The sequence below is a fragment of the Hypanus sabinus genome, chromosome 3, assembly GCF_030144855.1.
Source record: "Hypanus sabinus isolate sHypSab1 chromosome 3, sHypSab1.hap1, whole genome shotgun sequence".
NCBI lineage: Eukaryota > Metazoa > Chordata > Chondrichthyes > Myliobatiformes > Dasyatidae > Hypanus > Hypanus sabinus.
Window position 1 is genome coordinate 172,527,709 of NC_082708.1, and position 22,826 is coordinate 172,550,534.

Genomic DNA, 22,826 nt, shown 5'->3' on the forward strand with positions numbered 1-22,826 from the left:
CATACGTTAAGCCTTTCATTCCGAGAATCATTCTTGAAAACCCCCCTGAATCCTCTCCAGTGTCAGCACATCCTTTTTAAAATAAGGGGCCCAAATCTGCTGACAATACTCCAAGTGAAGCCTCGCCAGGGTTTTGCAAAGCCTCAACTTTACATTTTTGCTTTTATATTCTACATTTCCCTTTCACTGTCTTCCTAATTCAGTCTGGTTCTACCTACCAACTCTATTCATTGTTAATCTTCTCAGTTCCTCCTGGATCCTATTACCACCCTGACGTTGGAACTTCTTTCACATATTTTCAGTGGGAGCTTGTTGGCTGTCAAAGCTGCCATGAGAAATTCCGGGGTAAAATATGGCAGATGTTGGAAATCTGAAATAAAATAGAACTGGGTGGAAATAAATAACAGGTCAGGCAGCAGGTCATGGGAGAGAAACGGAGTGAATGTTTCAGGCTGACAGCCTTTCAAACGAATTGAGCAAAGTTGTAGGCAAACAAACAAGTTTCAGAGAGAGCATGCAAAACAAACAAGGAAGGTCCATGACAGGGTGTAACACACAGTGTGGTGTCAGCCAAAAGTGGGTGGTAAGGGCTGGTGAATGACGAGGCTATGTCTGGGGGAAGTTATAAATAGAGAAAAGGATGAGAATATTCAATCACCAGAGGAGTAAAATCTGAATGCTGGAAATGTAAATATTCCACTGAAATAATTATCTCATTGGCACATCAGAATCAGAATTTATATCACTGGCCTATGCTGTGAAATTTGTTGTTTTGTGGCTGCAGCACAGTGCAATACATAATAATAAAAATATTATAAATTACAATTAAACAGAGAACAAAGAGAGAAAAATAATGGTGAGCTAGTGTTCAAGGTTCATTGTCCATTCACAAATCTGATGGCAGAGGGGTAGAAGCTGTTCCTAAAACTTTGAGTGCGTGTCTTCAAGCTTCAGTACTTCCTCCTCAATGGTAGCAATGAGAAGTTAAGGGAGGTATAGAGACCCATGTTTTGGAGCTTATTGATCAGTATTGAGGTATGACCCAATGCATAGAATATCCACGATGTAGTTCTCATCCTAAACCATTTTAAGTTGGAGGAGGTACTTGAAGAAAATCAATTGCCACAATATCCATTAAAAATCTTGTTAGATACACTTTACACAAATAAAAAATTTAATCTGATTTTAATTGGCACTTTGCTACTGCTTTAGTTTATCCTATCAAAAGAATTCCAATTGTTCCAGTTATCTCCACCACCCCTAACTTCTGTTACCTAGACTACCTTGTTTCTTTCTCAGTTCTGAAGATGGGACCAAACTGTTTCTTTTTAGCTGCATGACCTGCTTAATACTTCCAGCATCTTCTGTTTTCACCTCTCTCCTGTGCTTGTTGATGCAGTATTTATGTTTTGTACAAAGCAAAAGGTAAAATATATCCCTCTAGACATGAAAACTCAGGGCAGTACTTTTTAAAACCAGCAGCTTGCACCACCAGCAAATCCAAACATTGTCCCATTTAATTGTTCTAAAATGAGCAAGAAATGTCCCGAACCTAAATTAATTTTAATTAAGCTCAGGAATCCAAATCAGTAAACACCATCATTTACCAGAGACAAACTTGAACACGTACTCACCAGCTTATTCTTATCAATAGTTTTCAGTTTTTCAACATAGAACAGTACAGCATAATTTGGGCCCTTTGGCCCATGAGGTTGCGGCAACCTTTATAAACAGACTCCACAATCGACCTAACCCTTCCCTCCTACAGAGCCTGAAGCCCTCCATCAGTAATCTAAGAAAAATTTCAGGATGTATATTGTATATGTCTCTCTGACATTAAATGTACCCATTGAAACCTATTGAATATTTTAATACATCAGCCTCTATCGCCAGTCCCCGCATTGTACTCTAGGCATTTACCACTCTGTGTAAAAAACCTGCCTCTAAAATCTTCCCGAAATAGTCTTCCACCTGTTTTTTTTTTATTTGGAGGAGGGAATCATGCAGAATAATGGTTTGGCACAAACTAGGTGTGCTGGGGAGCCTGTTTCTGTGCCCTAGAGCTCTATGAGCCTGCGGTGCACCTCTCAGAATTTTCATTTGTCTCTGTAAGCCTTTGCAGTCATTTCCATCCATGTTATCTGGGCATTTAAATCCAGTGCGCAGTTTTTATTCTGGTTTGAAACATTTTAATTTATAAGTTTAGAAGAATATTTTATTGTGGCAAAGTACAAAATCAAAATCAAACTGTGTAACGTTGAGCGACAGTAATTTTTTCTTCAGCTCCTTAAATGGTGAACAGAATAAAGAAAAACACGAAACGCAGTGAATGCAGTTAGAATTTAGCGAAAGGATTGCTTGAAATGTTTTCAATATTTTCACAATCCACTTAAAAGTACAAATGCCAGATTGGCATCCACTCCACAGACTGATGAAGACGAGAGCAGGAAACATGTACCATAGCTGGCGACAGATCCAGTCCTAGAAATCCAGCCAAAAGCACGTCACTTCATTTAGTACCTTATTGATTTATTAACAAAAAATTCACTTGCAGACTTTCCTATTCCTATTTTAGATCTGGGTTTGTGTTTTTATTGCACAGCATTCATTGGCTTATGGCAGAGAGAAAAGCCTTTGATATGCAGTAAGGCTGTATATCAAAGACTTTCGCCGAGTTTAAGCCAAAATGAGGACCTAGTATAGAAAGGATGTGGAGGCTTTGAAGTGATTGAAGAAGCGGTTCACCAGGTAAAGAACCTGTTAATAATAGACGGTATGTGCTATAATGAGATACTGGAAAAACTAGCGCTATTTTCTCTGGAACGGTAGAGGCTGAGTGGATACTGAATAGTGATTTACACTCAGTGGCCATTTTATTAGGTACAGGAGTGGAACCTGCTGTGGTCTTCTGCTGGTGTAGCCCATCCTCTGCTCGATGTGTTGTGCATTCTGAGGTGCTCTCTGCACACCACTGTTGTCAAGTATGGTTTATCTGAGTTATTGTCGCCTTCCTGTCAGCTTGAACCAGTCTGGACATTCCCCTCTGACCTCTCTCATTAACAAGGCATTTCCACCTACAGAATTGCTGCTCACTGGATGTTTTTAGTTTGTTCCCTGTAAACTCTAGCGACTTGTGCATGAAAATCTCAGGGGATCCATAGTTTTGGGATACTCAAGCCTCCCCATCTGACACCAACATACATTCCACGATCAAAGCCACTTAGATCATATTTCTTCCCCATTCTGATGATTGGTCTGGACAACAACTGAACTTCCTGACCATATCTGCATGTTTTTATGCATTGAGTTGCTGCCACATGATTGGCTGATTAGATATTTGCACTAATGAGCAGGTATACAGGTGTATACCTAATACAGTGACCACTAATTCTGAAAAATTATGATAGGCATAGACAGGACAGGCAGCTACTATCTCTTTTCCCAGGGTAAAAATGTCCAGTACCAGAGGGCATGTATTGGAGGTGATAAGGGGAATGTTCTAAAAAATGTTTGGAGTAAAGATTTTACACAAAGTGATGGATGTCTGGAATGCAGTGCAGGGTGGGAGGAAGGCTTAAAAGGCTTATCTAGCCACATGAATGTATGGAGAATGGAGAGATATGTACCATGCACTGCTGGAAGAGATTAGTTTCATTAGAGTTCATTGACTTATTACATTTGTCAAAAAGTCTTGGGCTGAAAGTCCTGTTCCTCTGCATCCTTGCATTCTATTTTCTATAAGTCTATGATTATAGCCAGCTTGGAAAAATATTTTATGGGGTCACATGGAGTCATTGACTCATTGACTGCAGTCACTACCTGCTCTCACTTAACTTGGCCAGATGTAGGGGGCAAAGTGAGCTGGCTATGGTGATACCAGAGTCCTAAGTCACTGTGTTTGGGATTAGCCTGAAACAGAGCACTAATTTCTGCTGAAGCATAACTTAAACATTTTCATGTTTTATAACAATAAAGCATTTAAAAGCTATTAACTAAGCTGTAAGTAACTTAAAAGGTAAATTGAAACTCTTTATTGAGAGTTGGGTTAAACACATTAAAACACAAAGAAATAACAGAATATTGTAAAAGGGAAGCAAAATATAAATAATATTTTCCTTTAATTACTTAATTGTCAGCCATGGAATGCACACTGGTATGAACAGAGAACAGTAAAGTACAGGCTCTTCAACCCACAATGTTGTGCTGGCCTTTTAACCTTCTGCGACATCAATCCAATGCATCCCTCCTGCATTGTCTTCCATTTTCCTTTCATCCATGTACCCATCTAAAAGTCTCTTTAAATATCTCTAATGTATCTGCCTCTACCACCAACCCGACAGTTTGTTCCACATACACACTTCTCTCTGCATAAAAAACTTTGCCTCTGACATGCCTACACAAAGTGCTGGAGGAACTCAGCAGGCCAGGCAGCATCTTTGGAAAAGAATTAACATCAGCTGTTTACTCCTTTCCATAGATGCTGCCTGGCCTACTGAGTTGCTCCAGCATTTTGTGTGTGCTGCTTTGGATTTCCAGCGCCTGCAGATAGTTTGTGATTGTCATTCTCTGACATGCCCTCTACACCTTTCTCCAATCACCTTAACATTACGTCCTATCAGGGTCATGATTAATAAAACAGAGAACTGCAGAGAACCGGCAAAGAACTGAACAACCAGAAGATAGTTACTGAATAATGTGGGTTTAAAGTCCCAGAGTCACAGAGAGGTACGTAACAAAAACAGGCCCTTCAGCACAATGAGTTGAGCCAACCATTTAACATCCACTTACACTGATCCTATATTAATGCCATTTTTTCTCCCCATATTACCATCTATTTACCCCCAGCTTCTACCACTGCACATTAGGGGCAGTTTACCAATGAACCTACCAGCCTATATGACTTTGGGCTCCGGGCAGAAACTGGTGCACTTTGGGAGAGAAGGAGGAGATTTCGAGGGAGTCTGAGGGGAATCTTCTTCACTCAGAGAGTAGCAAGTGCCTGGAATGTATTTCCTGAGAGTGAGGTTGAAGATGAGTTGGTGAAAACATTTAAGAGTGGCTAGATGAGAATTTGAATTGATGATAGAAGACGGTTGACGAGATGCTGGATTAAAATAGAAGGATTCCCACTGGTTGGTATGATCGAGTTGGGGTGGATGGTCTGCCTGAGTCTATAACACCACACAATCACGTGTGATTGAAGTAAACCAATTCCATTTCCAAGATGGCTGTGACATTGTCACCATAGTGATGGCATCTATCACTCAAAATCCTGGGCTTGAAGTCGTTCTTGTTCTGGAAGCTAACGGAAGGGGTGACTTTGGGAAGCAAAATGTATCTTCTTTCCTACTTTATATTTCTTTTCCTGTAGCTCTATTCATCTTTCTACCTGAATTACTAACAAAATTTTGATATCCTCATCTCCAGCTTATTCTGATTTCTTTTAGCCATGAAGGGAGAATCTCAATGAAACCTAGTGCATATGGAAAGGCCCAGATAAATTGGATGTGAAGAGGATGATTCCAACAGGGGCAGAGTATAGGAACAGAGGGCACAGCAGCAAAATAGGAAGACGTCCCTTTAGAACAGGGATGAGGAAGAATTTCTTTAGCCAGAGGGTGGTGAATCTGTGGAATTCATTGCCACAGACAGCTGTGAAGGCCACATTATGAGTATGGTAGGTTCTTGATTAGTAAGGGCATCAAAAGTTATGGGTAGAATGCAGGACAATGGGATTTAAAGTGAAAAGAAAATCAGTCATGATAGAACGGTGAAGCAGATTCAATAGGCTGATTGACATCAGTCTGCTTCTCTGCCTCATGTTTTATCATCTAATCTCCAACTGAAGAAGTGATAAGTTATCTTATTTTCAACCAATTTCTTCCATTTCCACTTACTTATTTCCTTCACAGTCTTTGTTTACCATCACCATTTAAGTTCATGAAGTAAATTGAAGCAAACAATTTATTCTTTCAGTCAAAGCAGCATTCATAAATAAAATGTTTGCCTCATAAGTGTGAGTCATTTATTTGCAGGGCAACAGTTGAACTATTTCCTTTAGGACTTCCAGGCAGAAGTCAGCAAGATTCAGTTATGTTAAAACTCAAAGGTTCAAAGGTTGAATTCAATGTCAGAGAAATACAATATACATCTTGAAATGTTTTTCCTTCGCAAACATCCACAAAAACAGGGAAGTGCCCCAAACAATGGACGACAGATTAACGTAAGAACCCCAAAGTCCCCCCCCCAACTCCCCTCCCTCCCGCGCAGAAGCGGCAGTGAGCAACAATGCACCCTCCTCCCACCAGCAAAAAAAATCATTGGCATCATCACCGAGCACTCAAGCGTGAGCAAAGCAATAGCAAAGACACAGGCTTGCAGTTACCCCAAAGACTTTGCGTTACACCCGGCATTCGACATACCACAGATTCTCTCTCTCCCTATATGGGAGCAAAAGGTGCCTCCACATTCCCAGCGAGCGGGGAGACCTAACAAACAACTCGCTGGTTTACGATGTTCAAAAGTGCTGCAAGTTGTTAACGTGAGGTACATTCAAATCCCAACTTGTTGTCTGATGGATGACATGTATCCGGCAGATGGTCTGGGATTTAATAAAGCTGCATCTGCACAGACATGTTTTGAGTTTACTACCCACATCCATCCACCTCCTCAATGGAGTTAAAAATAAAAGTTTTTGTATAAGAAATACATAAAAATGAAAGATCATCCAAAAACATTGTGGAAAATTAGGAATTAATTGTCTGAAAGTGTGGTGGAAGGTGTTGTGTGTCTAACATTTCAGTAATATTTGACTGAAATTGCAAATATATTGTTTCATTAAGCATGCTTTGTTTGATAACCTCATTCATGGTGGTTTATATGTACAAACGTATTACGTAATTACGCCACCACATCATACGTGAGCGTCTCACTAAGGAACAAAGTACAAACACATCCCAGGCCCCAGGGCTTCCCTTTCAATTAGTTTCCTGAGTTTCAAACTATAACAGTGGTGACGAGGAAGAAATAAACCCAAGACAACGACAGTACTTACCCGTTGAAACACAGTGAGACTTCCGAGTTAAATAAAAGCACGGCACGGTCTCTTCAGAAGTGGGAGACAGAGAGACATTTTGAGTTTAAAAGAGAAGCACTGCATGTTTTATTTTTTAGAAAGGGAGAGAGGTAGTCAAGTAAGAAAAAAAGGCAGAAAAAACAGAAAAAATTCACAGGTTCAGAAGATACCACAGTAGTGTTCAATGATTGCATTGGAAAATTCAATTTTTACAAACAATTTTTACAAAATCTATCCAGTGATAATGTAGCCAGTGAGCTAGATTGCATGGAAGCTGAAGGAATTCTTTCCAAGGTTGAGTGGACGAGTTTTGGTCACCAGCCTACAGGACAGATGTAAGTAAGTTTGAAAGAGTACAGAGAAGGCACACAGGGATGTTTCCAGGACTTGAGGACCTGAGTAATAAGGAAAGATTAACTTTATTCCCCAGAATGTAGAAGATTAAGGTCTACAAAATTAAGAAGGTATTAATAGGGTAAATTCAAGAAGGCTTTTTTTTCCCACTGAGTCTGGGTAAAATTACAACTAGATGTCACAGGTTTAAGGGGAACATGAGGGGGAACGTCTTCACTCAGAGGCTGTTGAAGGTCTGAAACGAGCTGCCAGTGTAAGTGGTAGATGTGGGGTTGACTTCAACAACTAAGAGAAATTTAGACAGCTACATGGATGGGGGGAGGGAGTGGGGGTATAGAGGGATATGGTCCTGGTGCAGGTTGCTGGGGCTAGGCAGATTATTAGTCAGGATCAGAATCCGTTTTATTATCACTGGCATGTAACGTAAAATTTGTTAACTTAGCAGCAGTAATTCAATGCAATACATAATATAGAACAAAACAACAAAATAAAATAATAATAAATAAATTACGGTATCTGTATATTGAATAAATTAAAAATTGTGCAAAAAACAGAAATACTATACATTAAAAAAAGTGAGTAAGTGTCCAATGGTTCAATGTCCATTCAGGAATCAGACGGCAGAGGGGAAGAAGATGTCCCTGAATCGCTAAGTGTGTGCCTTCAGGCTTCTGTACCTCCAACCTGATGGCAACAGTGATGAAAGGGCATGCCCTGGGTGCTGGAGGTCCTCAATAATAGATGCTGGCTTTCTGAGCCACTGCTTCTTGAAGATGTCCTGGGCATTTTCTAGGCTAGTGTCCAAGATGGAACCAACTAACTTCACAACCCTCTGCAGCTTCTTTCGGTCCTGTGCAGTAGCACCCCCCCCCCCCCCCCCTAATACCAGACAGTGATGCAGCCTGTCAGAATCTTCTCCACAGCACATCCACGGAAGTTTTTGAGCGTATTTATTGATAAACCAAGTCTCTTCAAACTCTTAATAAGGTATAGCAGTTGTCTTGCCTTCTTTGTAACTACATCGATATGTTGGGACCAGATTAGATCCTCAGAGATCTTGACACCCAGGAACTTGAAACTGCTCAAGATGTACAAAAAGTCTGGATGAACTCAGCAGGTCAGGCAGCATCCGTTGAAACGAGCAGTCAACGTTTCGGGTTGAGACCCTTCGTCAGGACTAAAGAAGGAGGGGGCAGGGGCCCTATAAAGAAGGTGGGGGGAGGGTGGAAAACCAATCAGAGGAAACATCAAGGGGTGGGGGAGGGGAAGCAGGGAGAGGATAGGCCGGAGAGGTGAAGAAGGAATGTAAGGGGAAAGCACTATGGGTAGTAGAAGAAGGCAGAGTCATGAGAGGTGATAGGTAGCTAGAAGAGGAAACAGAGTGAAAGTGGGATGGGGGAAGGGAGAGGGAGGGAATTACTGGAAGTTGGAAAATTCAATGTTCATTCCAAGGGGCTGGAGACTACCCAGACGATAGATGAGATGTTGTTCCTCCAATCAAAGTTTGGCCTCATCATGGCAGTAGAGGAGGCCATGTATGGACATATCCGAATGGGAATGTGAAGGAGAGTTGAAGTGAGTGGGAACTGGGAGATCCTGTCTGTTGTGGCGGACGGAGCGGAGGTGCTCGATGAAGCGGTCCCCCAATCTGCGTTGGGTCTCACCGATGTACAGGAGGTCGCATCAGGAGCACCGGATGCAATAGATGACCCCAACAGACTCAAAAGTGAAGTGTTGCCTCACCTGGAAGGACAGTTTGGGTCCCTGACTGGTGGTAAGAGAGGAGGTGTAGGGACAGGTGTAGCATTTGCGCTTGCAGGGTTAAGTGCCACGTGGGAGATCTGTGGGGAGGGACGTGTGGACCAGGGAGTCGCGGAGGGAACGATCCCTGCAAAAAGCAGAGAGGGTAGAGAGGGCAAGATGTCCTTAGTGGTGGGGTCCTGTTGAAGGTGGTGGAAGTTGCAGAGGATAATATGCTGGATTCGGAGGCTGGTGTGGTGATAGGTGAGGACAAGGGGGACACGGTTCCTGTTGTGGTGACGGGAGGATGGGGTGAGGGCTGAAGTGCAGGAAATGCCAAGATGAGGCCAAACTTCGGTTGGAGGAACAACATCTCATCTACCGTCTGGGTAGTCTCCAGCCCCTTGAAATGAACATCAAATTCCCTCCCTCTCCCTTCCCCCATCTCACCTTCACTCTGTCTCCTCTTCTAGCTACCTATCACCTCTCATGACTCTGCCTTCTCCTACTACCCATAGTGATTTCCCCTTAGATTCCTTCTTCACCTCTCCTGCCTATCCCCTCCCTGCTTCCCCTCCCCCACATCTTGATCTGATTGGTTTTCCACCCTCCCCCCACCTTCTTTATAGGGCCCCTGCCCCCTCCTTCTTTAGTCCTGACGAAGGGTCTCAATCCGAAACGTTGACTGCTGCTTTCAACAGATGCTGCCCGATCTGCTGAGTTCATCCAGCTTGTTTGTACGTCTTGATTTGACCACAGCATCTGCAGTGCACTTTGTGTTTACAACTTGAAACTGCACACTCTGTCCGCCTAGTTCAGCACAGACTAGGTGGGCAGAAGGGCCTGGCTCTGTGCTGTAGCAAAGAGCATCCGGATCCAGCATGACTCTAAATCTTTCTCCTGTCACCCTAATCTTTCCCCCTTGATTTGGACTTCTCTACCCTGAGGAAAAGGCTATTACCATCCACTTTATCGAAATCTGTCTAAACTTAATCATTTCTCTCTTTTCTCTATACTACAAAGAATACACATCTCACCTAGCACCTCTAGCCCTGGAAACATCCTTATAAATCTTTACTGTGGTTTCAAGTTTAACCACATCCTTCCTGTGACCCAAACTGTACACAATCCTTCTACTGGAACTCACCAAAGACTTGTATTACTGCAATATTATGTCCCATCTCTTATACTCAGCATCCTGATTGATGGCCAGAATGCTAAACACCTGTATCACCAACTTCTCTACTTGTAATTCCACTTTCAGTGAATTATGCCCTTGTATTCCTAAATCCCGTTGTTCCATTACTCTCCCTAGTGCCCTGCTTTTCATTGTACAAGTCCTATGCTGGTTTGAATCAATCAGGTTTATTATGACTGACACACATCATGAAACTTGTTGCTTTGCTGCAGTAATATAATGCAAAGATGTAAAATTACTGTATGTTGCAAAAATAAATCATCCAAAAGACAAATAAGGATGTAGTATTTATATGTTCAAGAACCATTCAGAGAGGCAGAGGGGAAGAAGCTGTTCTTAAAATGCTGTGTGAGTCTTCAGGCTCCTGTAGCTCCTTCCCAACACAAAGAGGGATTGTCTCAGGTTGGAATGGTCTTTAATAGTGGATACCACCTTCTTGAGGATGGCCTTGACAGCAGGGAGGGTGTTGCCCATGTGGAATTACCTGAGTCTAGCCGCATGCAGCCCTGTGTATTGGAGGCTCCATACAAGGCTGTCATGTAACTAGTCAGAATGCTCTCCACCATTCTGTAAAAATCTGCAACATTTTGGCGTCATACTAAATCTCCTCCTCCTTCTCAAGAACTGGAGTCCCTGACGTGCCTTCTGTGTGACTGCAATAACGTATCTTTCAAAAAATGTCTCTCGCCTCCTTCTTTCACACTGTTGTTGTAATGTGTAATTATCCGAGTTACTGTTGTCCTCCTGTCTGGGATTTCTTCTCTGATCTCCCTCATTGACAAGGCATTTTTAGACCACAGACTGGATGCTTTTTGTTTCTCACACCATTCTCTGTAAACACTGTTGAGCATGAAAATCCCAGGGGATCAGCAGATTCTGAGACTCTCAAATAACCCTGTCTGGCACCAACAATCACTCCACGGTCAAAGTCACTCAGATCACATTTCTTCCCCATTCTGATGCTTGGTCTAAACAACAATTGAACTTTTTGACCATGCCTGCATGCTTTCATGCATTGAGTTGTTACCACGTGATTGGCTCGTAAGAGATCTGCATTAATGAGCAAGTAAAGGAGTACCTAATAAAGTGGCCACTGAGAGCAAATAATGAATAGCTAAAGTCCCAACGCTGACCCCTACAGCACACAACTAGTCTCTTACCTCAGTTACAATAAACAAGCTTCAACCATCACCCTCTGCATCCTCCCTCTGAGCCAATTTTAAATCCACTTAACCAGCTCTCCCTGGGTTCCATGCCATCTCACTTTCCACATCAGAGTACCATGCAAGACGATCAAAGGTATTGGTAAAGCTCAAACATCCAGTGCCCTACCCTCATCTAACTATTTGGTTACCTCTTTGACAAATGCTGCCAGTTACATCAAGCATAACTTCCCATGCACAATGCCATGCTGACTCCTTCTGTGCAAATGCAGGTAGATCCCGTTTCTCAGTATCCCCTCTATTGACTTCTCCACCACTGATGTCAGGCTGAAAGGCCTGTAGCTCCTTGGCTTGTCCTTGCTATACTCCTTAAATATCAGGACAGCATTAGCCACCTTTATGGAATTTTGTAACGATGAAGCAAACGTCCCTGCAAATGCCCCTGCAATTTCCCCTTTAACCTTCCACAGAGTCCAAGGATACAATTGGTCAGGCTCTGACGATTTATCCAGCTTAATTCACCGTAAGGCTGTAAATACCTACTCCCTGTAAATCTGAATGTCCTTCAGAACATCTCCACTCATTTCCTTGTTTCCCTTATCTCCAGAGTCACCATGATTTTCTCCTCAGTAAACACCAAAGTTTACTTTTGCTAAAAATCCCACTCACCTGTAATGGGAAGTTCTCCTGAAGTAGAGAAGCCGCACACCATCAGGTCACAGGAGGAACAAATCAAGCAAATTCCATCCTGATGAAGCAGAGGCTCTCAAGTTGTTGGAGCAGATGTACTGTTCATTTCCATGTACTGAATCAGCACAGACTCAAGGGACTAAAAGACATCCCAACGTTCTGTTATCTTCTTTACTTCTATGAAAGTACTATGTCATTACCATTCTATTTTAATGGATGTAAAATTACAGTCGTAGAACTATTCATATTGAACAACTGAACGGGGTAAGCAATTAGAAACTATAATGAAAACTATTAATGTAGTTTTAGTTTACCTCCAATTAAATGATTAATTCCTATTAATCCATATGAGTTCAGTTTGCCCCAGTGATATACAGAAGTTACTGAATTTTGACAAATAGTGCCATATGGACAATGATAAATTTGTTTAGTTAGACAATAAAATACAAAGTCCAAAATTTTCAGATTCATCAATTCATATCATGAATCTACTGAACTGTTGAAGTATAGAGATAAAGAAAGAAACCATTGTGCTCCAGTCTCTCACAAACAAGATCTGCAGGCGCTGGAAATCCGAGCAACACACACAAAACGCTGGAGGAACTCAGCAGCCAGGCAGCGTCCATGGAAGAGAGTACGGTAGATGTTTTGGGCCGAGACCCTTCAGCAGGACTGCAGAAAATAAAGCTGAGGCGTAGATTTAAAAGGTGGCGGGAGGGGAGAGATTAACACAAGGTGGTAGGTGGGGGATGGCATTTTTACAAGTAGCAGGGCGGGAGGAAATATCGGCTGGGTAGTTGTGAATGTCTGAACTTCCACTTCCCATTCCCATGCTGATATGGCTATCCACTGTCGTGATGAGGCCACACCTAGACTGGAGGAACAACACCTTATATTCCGTCTGGGTGGCCTCCAACCTGATGGCATGAACATCGATTTCTTGAACTTTTGGTAATGCCCCACCCCCCACCTTCACCATTCCCCATTCCCTTTTGCCTCTTTCACCTTATCTCCTTGCCCTCCCATCGATGGCCTTTTCCATGGCTTTCTGACCTCTTCTAACAGACATCCCCTTCCTCAGCCCTGTATCTCTTTCATCAATCAACTTCCCAGCTTTTCACTTCATCCCTCCCCCTTCACCTTTCACCTCTCCCCCCACCTTTTAAATCTACTCCTCAGTTTTTTTACTCCAGTCCTGCTGAAGGGTCTTGGCCCAAAACTTTGACTGTACAGTTTTCCATGGATGCTGCCTGGCTTGCTGAGTTCCTCCAGTGTTTTGTCTCTCTCTCTCTCTCTCTCTCTCTCTCTCTCATTATCTATCTATCATCTACTCTCTATCCAATATCTATCTACTATCTATCATCATATATTTATTATATATCTCTACCCAATTCCCTCAATTTTTCATGTCTTTAGGTAACTATTCATATTTAGCAAGAAAGATGAAACAATTTCCACTTCAACTTCTGACTCCAAATGAGCTTCCAGCACTGCAGTTACTTATCTCAGTTTTCACTATCTCCTGATGAAATTGAGTTGACTGTGTATTGAACAGGTAAGCTTTGACAGGTAAGTGAAGGGAATGGCAGACTGAGTAGTTTGGACAGGTGATTACTGTGCATTGAGGAGGGTGCACACTGCAGCCTTGCTACACCGGTAGAAGAGAGAATAAGCTTTCTATCTGTACAATATGACTCATTTGTCACCACCCGCTGAGTACATTGAGATTCCTGTGGACTGAACATGAAAGCTTTGACAGCTAATAGCAGATCACCACCAGCTGCAAGATGTGAAACTCACAATGGAGATTAATGTGAAAAACTGACAGTTCGCTAAACACTGCAGGTGCTCACTGACAGCATTTCTTGACAGTGTCCAGGCAGTAATGAGGTTCTTAAATCACAATTCTGTTTCTTCTTTCAACTGAATAATGGTTCACACTGGGGCTGCTGAGAATAGGAAAGCAGGCAGGGAAGGTACAACACTCCCAGCAGAAGATCGGATCGGCTTCCCAACCTTCTTCTCCTCATCTCAGCAAACCTTCGGAACGTCTTCATGAATTTATCTGCACCCTCCAGTGCAAGTCTACTGCCTACCTCAACTGTGCATTGTCGAGATGTTTTTCATGTTTAAGCCATTCTCAGAAGCTTCTCCTGAATGTCCTGCTGTATTTAAAAGTCACTATTTACATTCAGTTATAATCATTGCCATACATGGAAGGAGCTTTGATTCATGTATGGAATCAGATAAATTTTAGAGTATGGAAGGAGACAATTTGGACCATCAAGCTCATAGAGGGATCAGAAGTGGAAAGAGTGAGCAATCTCAAGTCCCTGGTTGTCAATATCTCTGAGGCTCCATCTTGGACACAACAATCCGAAGGCTCGTCAGTGGCTATACTTCATTAGGAGTTTGAGGAGATTCGATATGTCCCCAAAGACACTCACAAATTTTGACAGGTGTACTATAGAGAGCATTCTAACTAGCTGCAACACTGTCTGATATGGGGGGGGGGCGTAGAGGGGGTACTGCACAGGATTGTAATAAGCTGCAGAGAGTTTAAACTGATCCAGTTCCACAATGGGCACTAGCTTTTGTAGTATCCAGGACACCTTCAAGGAGCAAACCCCCATAAAGGTGGCATCCATCATTAAGGACCCCCATCACCTTGTTCTCGCTGTTACCATCAGGTAGGAGGAACAAAAGCCTGAAGGCACACACTCAACAATTCAGGAACAGCTTCTTCCCCTTTGCCATCTGATTTCACATCAAATCAACTTTAATTGTCATTCAAACCATACATGGATACAGCCAAATAAAACAGTGTTCCTCTGGGGCCAAAGTGCAAGAGCATACACGCACATTCAAAATAATGAGAAAGGGAAGAAAACGCATTTTTAGTCCAAGACCCTGAGCGGCAAGTCCCGGAAATTGATGGTTTCTGACAGTCCAGCCTGTAATTCCACCAATCCACCACTGGGGGCAGCACCAAAGGGAGAAGACCCCCCCGCCCCCCGCCCCCCACCACACCAACCCCGGACACAACACCTACAACGCAAGCCCGAGGATTGAGGCCTAGTCCATGCCACAACTGAGGTGACACTGCTACCTCGCTGCCCGTTTCACCGTCTCACCACCAAACAAGGGAAGCAGGCTTGAAGCAATCAATGTACAGTGATCACGTAAAGGAACATCCAAGACAGCCACTCACAGTTTCACTACACACTGCCTTTGTGCCAACTGAAAGGCCCCAACTCTGATGCCTCAAAGTAACAGTCAGCAGCATGATCCACCCAGGTCAGATTGTTCTGAACCCAGTTTGGCTCCTCCTGCAGCCTAGCGGTCCAACCTGAATGCCCAGGCCTGATGACCCAGCTCGAGTCCCCTGGCCTGACAGCACAACTCAAATCCTTTGGTGGGACGGCCCATCTGAACCTTCCTGGCCCAACAGCCCAACATGGGCCAACTCACCTTCTCTAAAGGCCAACCGGCTCTTACAATATTCCACTTGGCTACTCCAAACAATGAGCAGCTCACTGATGCGGTGGACATGCCGTATAGTTATTGGTGTCAAGACTAGTCTTACTATGTACAGAAACACATTTAACAAAGAAAAAAAACCTTTGGTTGGCCCCCTAAAGGCTTCTGCGTGTATACACGCCTCCATCTTACTGGAAATCTAGACTTTGAACCCATGAACACCACCTCACTACTCTTTACTTCCATTTTGCACTACTTATTTAATCTAGCTATATGTACATACTGCAATTCATTTTTCCTGTTATTATGTATTGTATTATGCTGCTGCCACAAAGATGACAAACACGAGCCAGACATATTAAACCTGATTCTGATTCTAATCTACCAGCTCCCAACCAGTGCAACTCAATCGTTGTGCCCACATGCTTTTTCTTCACAGCCTTACAATTTTTTTCTCCATCCAATAGTTACCTAATTCTCTCTTGAAAGTTAGAACATAGAACATAGAATAGTACAGCACATTACAGGCCCTTCGGCCCACAATTTTGTGCCAACCCTCAAACCCTGCCTCCCATATAACCTCCCACCTTAAATTCCTCCATATACCTGTCTAGTAGTCTCTTAAACTTCACTAGTGTATCTGCCTCCACCACTGACTCAGGCAGTGCATTCCACGCGCCAACCACTCTCTGAGTGAAAAACCTTCCTCTAAAATCCCCCTTGAACTTCCCTCCCCTTACCTTAAAGCCATGTCCTCTTGTACTGAGCAGTGGTGCCTTGGGGAAGAGGGACTGGCTGTCCACTCTGTCTATTCCTCTTAATATCTTGTACACAAGGTATTAGAATGAACCCCCTCTCCACTACATCCTGTGTTCTCTACATCCCAGATTCCACCCATGCACTGCATAAATAGGTTCTTCTTCTTGTATTCTTAAGACTCCTCCCTGTTATTTTGTTTCTGTGATCTCTGATCCTCATCTCCATGACCAAAGGGAACAGATTCCTACAATCCAGACCCTTCATCATTTTATATATTTCCATTAAAGCTCCCCTCAGTTTTCTGTTTTCCAAAGAAAACTGTCCTATCCTCTTCTAACGGTCTTTGTAACTGTAATTTCTCATCCTAGGAATTGTTCCTGTAACTCTGTTTTTCTAGACACTCTCTAATACCCTCATATCCTCTCAGATTTAAACACAGTATTTCCATCTGAGGCCAGGCCAACGTTTCACAAATTTTCAGCATGACTTCCCTATGACTACATTCTTAAAAAAAAAGACCCTCCAGACTCCTGAATAATTACAAATTGCATTAAATCCCTTCAGTTTTCCCTTTTAAAGTGAAGAGCTCCTGCCTGGTTGCTTTTCTCAGTAAGAATTTACTTGCTGCAACACAGACGGAGGCCACTCAGAACTTCATGATAAACCAGCCCAAAGCAAAGCAATTCCATTCCCCTTTCTGATTTCCATTCCCCGTCTACTCATTCCTTAGCAACTTATCCTCATTCCTCTCACATGCTCATCGTGCTTCTCACCAATATTAAAAGGGTTATTTATAGAAGCCAGCAAATGCGCCATTAGGGAAAAGTAAAGTTGAACTTCAGAGCAAAAGCCCATACAGTTACAGAGGCATGGACAGGAAGATGGATGTCGGAGACAAGCTTGCACAGAGAGTGGTGAATGTGTGGAATGACCTGCCACTGGTGGTGGCACAGGTGTTAGGGACATTTAAGAGACTCTTAGATAGGCACATAGATGATAGAAAGACAGAGAGTTATGTGAGAGGGAAGGGTTAGGTTGATCTTAGAGTAGCTTAAAGGATTATCACAATACCATGGGCCGAAGAACCTGCTCTGAGCTATAATGTTCTATGTTCTATGCAGACATGCAAACGCCACACAATTTGCAGCCAGGAAAAGAACTGAGCCTATTTCTCTGTCACTGTGAGGCTGCAGCACAAACTACAACTGTTTAGTCCAAAGGACTGGGACAGATTTAACCTGTCAGCCTCATCCTTATTAAATCTGTTTCTGTATCCCCTGCATGACCTCTATGAATGAGATGTCTCTTGTCCCCATTCTCTACACCTCCCCACGACTTGCCAATCCTTGAAGAGAATCTGTTGGTTTTGCTTATTTATCTAGACATAGAAATCTACAGCATATTACAGGGCCTTTGGCCCACGATGTTGTGCCGACCAGAAGCTGCCTAGAATTTCCCTAGCACATAGCCCTCTATTTTTCTGAGCTCCATGTATCTATCTAAGCAGCTCTTAAGAGACCTTATTGTATGTGCATCCACCATTGCCACCAGCAGTGCATTCCACACACCCACCACTCTCTGTGAGAGAAACTTACCCCTGACATCCTCTCGGTACCTACTTCCGAGCACCTTAAAACTGTGCCCTCCCGTATTAGCCATTTCAGCCCTGGGAAAAAACCTCTGGTTATCCACACGATCAATGCCCCTCATCATCTTATACACCTCTAATTAATTATACGCACTAATCTATTTAGAGATACATCACTGTAACGGGCCCTTGCAGCCCAACAAAATGTGTTGTCCAGTTACACGCATGTGGCCAATTAACCACAAGCCTGTACATTTCTGGAATGTGGGAGGAAACCCACGTGGTCACAAGGAGATCGTACAAACTCCTTACAGACAGCGGCAGGACTGAATCCCGGTCAATGGCGCTGTGAGACCATTCCACTAACTGCGCCGCCCATGTAGGACTTGGCTTGCCATGGGGAGTCACTGAATTAAGTGAATCGTATATAAACATTTTACTAGAAACTGGCACAAAATACATTTTTCCTCAGAAAAGCAAAACAAACAAGATATTAAATAACTCCTAAAGCTAACTTTCAAGTTTATTGGTGAGTGGAAATGTTAACATGAAAATTTTTGTCTGACAGTCTTTGGCATTCCATGTTTTTCTGGGTCTACTACAAAGACCTGAGGCGGGATTATCTCTCTCAGTCACCTTCTGTGCCGTACACCAGTTTACAGCTGTCTGCCCCAGGGGATTTAGGCTCTGTGGTCAAGAGGGGTCACAGCATGATCGAGTGGAGAGCAGGCAGCAATGTTAACCGAAAGGAAGGAGGAAAATGCACTCTGGAAGATTAACTTAAACTCTGCCCTATGACCAAAACAGAGGATCAGGTCGACTGCAAACAATATTTCTTGACCATCAAACATTAGTTATGTTACTGGGTCAAGCCAAACAGGTGGATTCATCCACTTGCAGCATCAGCACAGCATAAACACAAGGGATTCTGCAGATGCTGGAAATTCAGTGTAATACAGACAAAACGCTGGAGGAACTCAGCAGGTCAGAAAGCATCTATGGAGTGGAATAAAGAGAAAATGTTTGGGCCTGATGAAGGGTCTTGACCTGAAATATTCAATCTGTGTTCCTTTCCATAGACGCTGACCTGCTGAGATCCTGCAGCATTTTGTGAACATCTCACAGCCCTTACTCAGTGATTTGACAGCACCACAGAAAATGTAGAAACGTGAGTCACATTTACTAGATTTCTAGCACTGAGGCCTGAAGATCTGCCTCATTCTATTCACGGAGTAATACAACATGGAAGCAGACGCTTCTGCCCATCATGCAGGCTAGGCACGGCACTGGATGCGCAATATCTATTTTTAAGAACATAAAAGATGAACAATGCTCTGCAGTTCTTCAAGCGTCGCTGCAGTTCTCTGCCCTCTGTGTTATGTGCAGAGAAAGTCATGGGAAATGGGAAATTGAGGGAAGAGGACAGTGATGTCCTGAGTCATAGAAATATATATGGTGGCACAGTAGTTGTAACGTTCTCCTTCGGGTGTACTAATAACGCCGAATTCAACATCGAGATAAACCACAGTCAATGAAACCAGATTGCAGTAAGATTAACCATTTACTGTTCACTCTTCACATTAACATATGGTGAAAACTGTTGATAAAACAATACAAGATTGATACAGTATTTGTTCCTTCCTTAATATCACATTTCAATTGTAAATACTTGTAAAGGTGACTATAACTACATTACACTAAGGTGCAGTATACAGGCAGAGTTTACCTGCACCATTGACTACTTTAAATACACTTCAATGCAAACTATCCGCAACTCTTTAACTAACGAAAACATAAACACTATCGACCGTCGTTACTTTTAACAGGATCGGCGTTAACAGCTTAGTTCAATATATCGATTATCTATTAACTTACAGCGTTTCTCTCACTGTGATTTCTCATGCCTGCAAAACTGCTTGTGCTCAGGTGTGCCTCGTGGTGAGCCCCCACCCTCGCGTTAATTTCAAACCGGTACTTTCCCACAAGGTGCGGCGAAACCGGATGTGACGTCATCGCATGCCGATATATTTTACATGCAATGAATATACTTTAAACACTTCTAATTCTAACTAGAAAATACTAACAAATGAATTACTAAGCGAAAATATTATAAACTAAATAACTGTCGTAAAGACAGCACAGTAGTATTGTGGTTAGCATTACCATATTACGGTACCCGCGACATGGGCTCAATTCCACCGCTGTCTGGTGTATGTTCTCCCCATGACTGCACGAGTGTCCTCTGGGTACTCTGGTCACCTCACACTTCCGGTAGATGCACAGGTTAACTGATTAGTTGGTCATACAGGTGCAACTGGGCAGTGCAGGCTTGCTGAACCAGAAAGGTCAGTTTTCATGCTGTATCTCTGAATAAAAATAAATGAAAGTATTGACTTTACAAAAGAGGATGTATTGTTGGTCTTGATGGGCATAAAAGAGTGTAATTCCTGACAAAGTCTGTCTGAGGACATTGTGAAAAGACATAGAAGTAATTACTGGGTCCCTGGCAAACACTTTTCTATCTTCCTCAGCCAACGAGTGAGATATGGGACACTGAAGGGTGGTTAATGTTGTGCCTTTATTTACAAGGGTTACAAGGAAAAGCTGGGAAGCTACAGGCTGATGTGCCTAACTTCAGTGGAGGGAATTCTGAGAGGCAGGATCTATCTGGAACCACTTTGTGACTAGTTTTGAAGTTATAAAGCATAAGAGTAATGACCCTTCTTAAAACTATGCCTCACAATGAGATCACTTGACTATTACATTTTGGCAACTTTATTCACTCTTTTCATGCAAAGCAATCCTTTTGTCCAAGAATCAATTTTGTGACTTCACACTGCAATGATTTCAAGACGTACTTGTTCAATTGGTGGTGAAGAGATTGTAGCTCCACATGGTTGTCTGTTATCCTGCCAGGGTCCAGCACAACTGCATTAATATTTCTTCAATCTTGCACTGAACTTCAACATTCATGTATTAAAGTTGAGCATCACTGAGGCCAAAATTTATTGCCCATGCATCCTCTTGTTAAGATGGTGGAAGATGGGAGGACCCCTCCCTACTATCAAAAACATCTTCCAAGGGCAGTGCCCCAAGAAGGCGATAGCCATCACTAAGGACCCTCACCATCTGGGACTCCTCATTCCTACCATTGGGAAGGAGGTACAGGAGCTTGAAGCCTCAAACTCAATGTTTTAGAAACAGCTTCTTCCCCTCTACCGTCAGGTTTCTGAATGGTCCATGAAACCATGAACACCACCTCACTGTTCCTCATTTGTGCTTTCTTTTGTAACTTAGCATAATTTTTATGTCTTGCGCTATACTGCTGCCACAAAACAACAAATACCTTTGATCTCCTGTTGTCAGGCAGAAGGTACCACAGTAGGAGAGCTAGAACTGTCAGACTCTTCACCCAGACTCTTTGACTTCTTCACAGTCAGTTGCCAGCTTGTCAGGAAACATAGAAGAATCTTGACCCAAAATCACGAGTATAAGTCGGCGATGAATAATAATTTTAATAATAAACTGCAAAATTAACAAGCCACAGGATATGGAACACTACAGGTAACAAGGTAACTGAAGGCTAGGAGCAACTGATTGAGGCTGGCTGGTTCGTATGAGCGCACAAGGATTACAGAGGCGAGCTGGGTTTAAATAGGTTGCAGGTGATGATTTGGAATCGAGTGGCAGGTGACTCCTGTTAGATGGTGGAGAATGGGAAGTGCCTACTTGAGTAGGTCTAACAGGACCCCTTCCACTCCCCCCACTACTGCCAGCACCTGATAGTCTAGGATGATTCGAATGGGTCTAGTAGAACTCCTCAAAGAGCGATAGATCATGGTTGGAAACCAAGATACCTCCTCCAGGCTTTACCCTTCCTAGTCAACCAGGTACCTTACACTCCATCCACAGCAACATGAAACCATTAACTAGGGCTCTCTGGGCTCATGAGGCTCTGAACAAACCCTTGACACCTGTCGTTCCATGTCACTATGGATTTCATCATGGATTGGACACATTCTGATGTGGCCATGGTAATCATGACTGTAGAGGACTCCAAGGTGGCCCACTTCACTACCCTCACCAACCCTCCACTTCCATGGATTCCCTCAGGACATTGTGCCGGACCGGGGCCCAAAATTTGTCTCCCATTTTTCGTGAGCCTTCTCCTCCTCCCTCCACACCTCACTGAGTTTGTCCTCTGACTATCATCCACAGACCAACAATTAGTCAGAAGCGGTCAAGTAGAGAAGTTCCTGTGATGCTTCACCTCCTCTAACTCATAGACATGGAAAAGTATCTGTTCCATTCTAAGTTGTCCCGCAACCTACATACCCCCTCTGCCACGGGTATATCACTCTTTGAAGTACTTCATGGCTATGGTAAACTATGTGTATACCTGTCTGGACACGCCCCTGTGCTGACTGCTCCTGTGGCTCCTCCCACAGACCCCTGTATAAAGGGAATTGGAGGCACTGCTCCTCCCTCAATCTCCAAGATGATGTGGTCATGTTTGCAGCAAATAAAAGCCTATCGTTTGCCTTCTGTCTCCGAGAGTTATTGATGGTGCATCAATGGTGGAAGAGCTTCATCGGCTATCGGTGATGTTGGAAATGAGTCCTGTTTGCTAGGTGGAGACTGGGAAGTGCCTTGCTGTGCAGGCTTGACACACTCAGCACACAGGTACCGTACATCCTGTCTGAGTGCCCTACCTTCCCCCTCCCTCTGCCATCAACTCCCAACTCACACACACTCATCCTGCACTGGTCAATTTTCATC

General features: G+C 43.1%; 1 long non-coding RNA gene across 1 annotated transcript in view; it reads right to left on the reverse strand.

The window, feature by feature from the left end:
* LOC132390886 (uncharacterized) overlaps positions 1 to 22,826 on the reverse strand; it is a 210,691-nt gene that overhangs the window by 96,231 nt on the left and 91,634 nt on the right. The window lies entirely within an intron of this gene.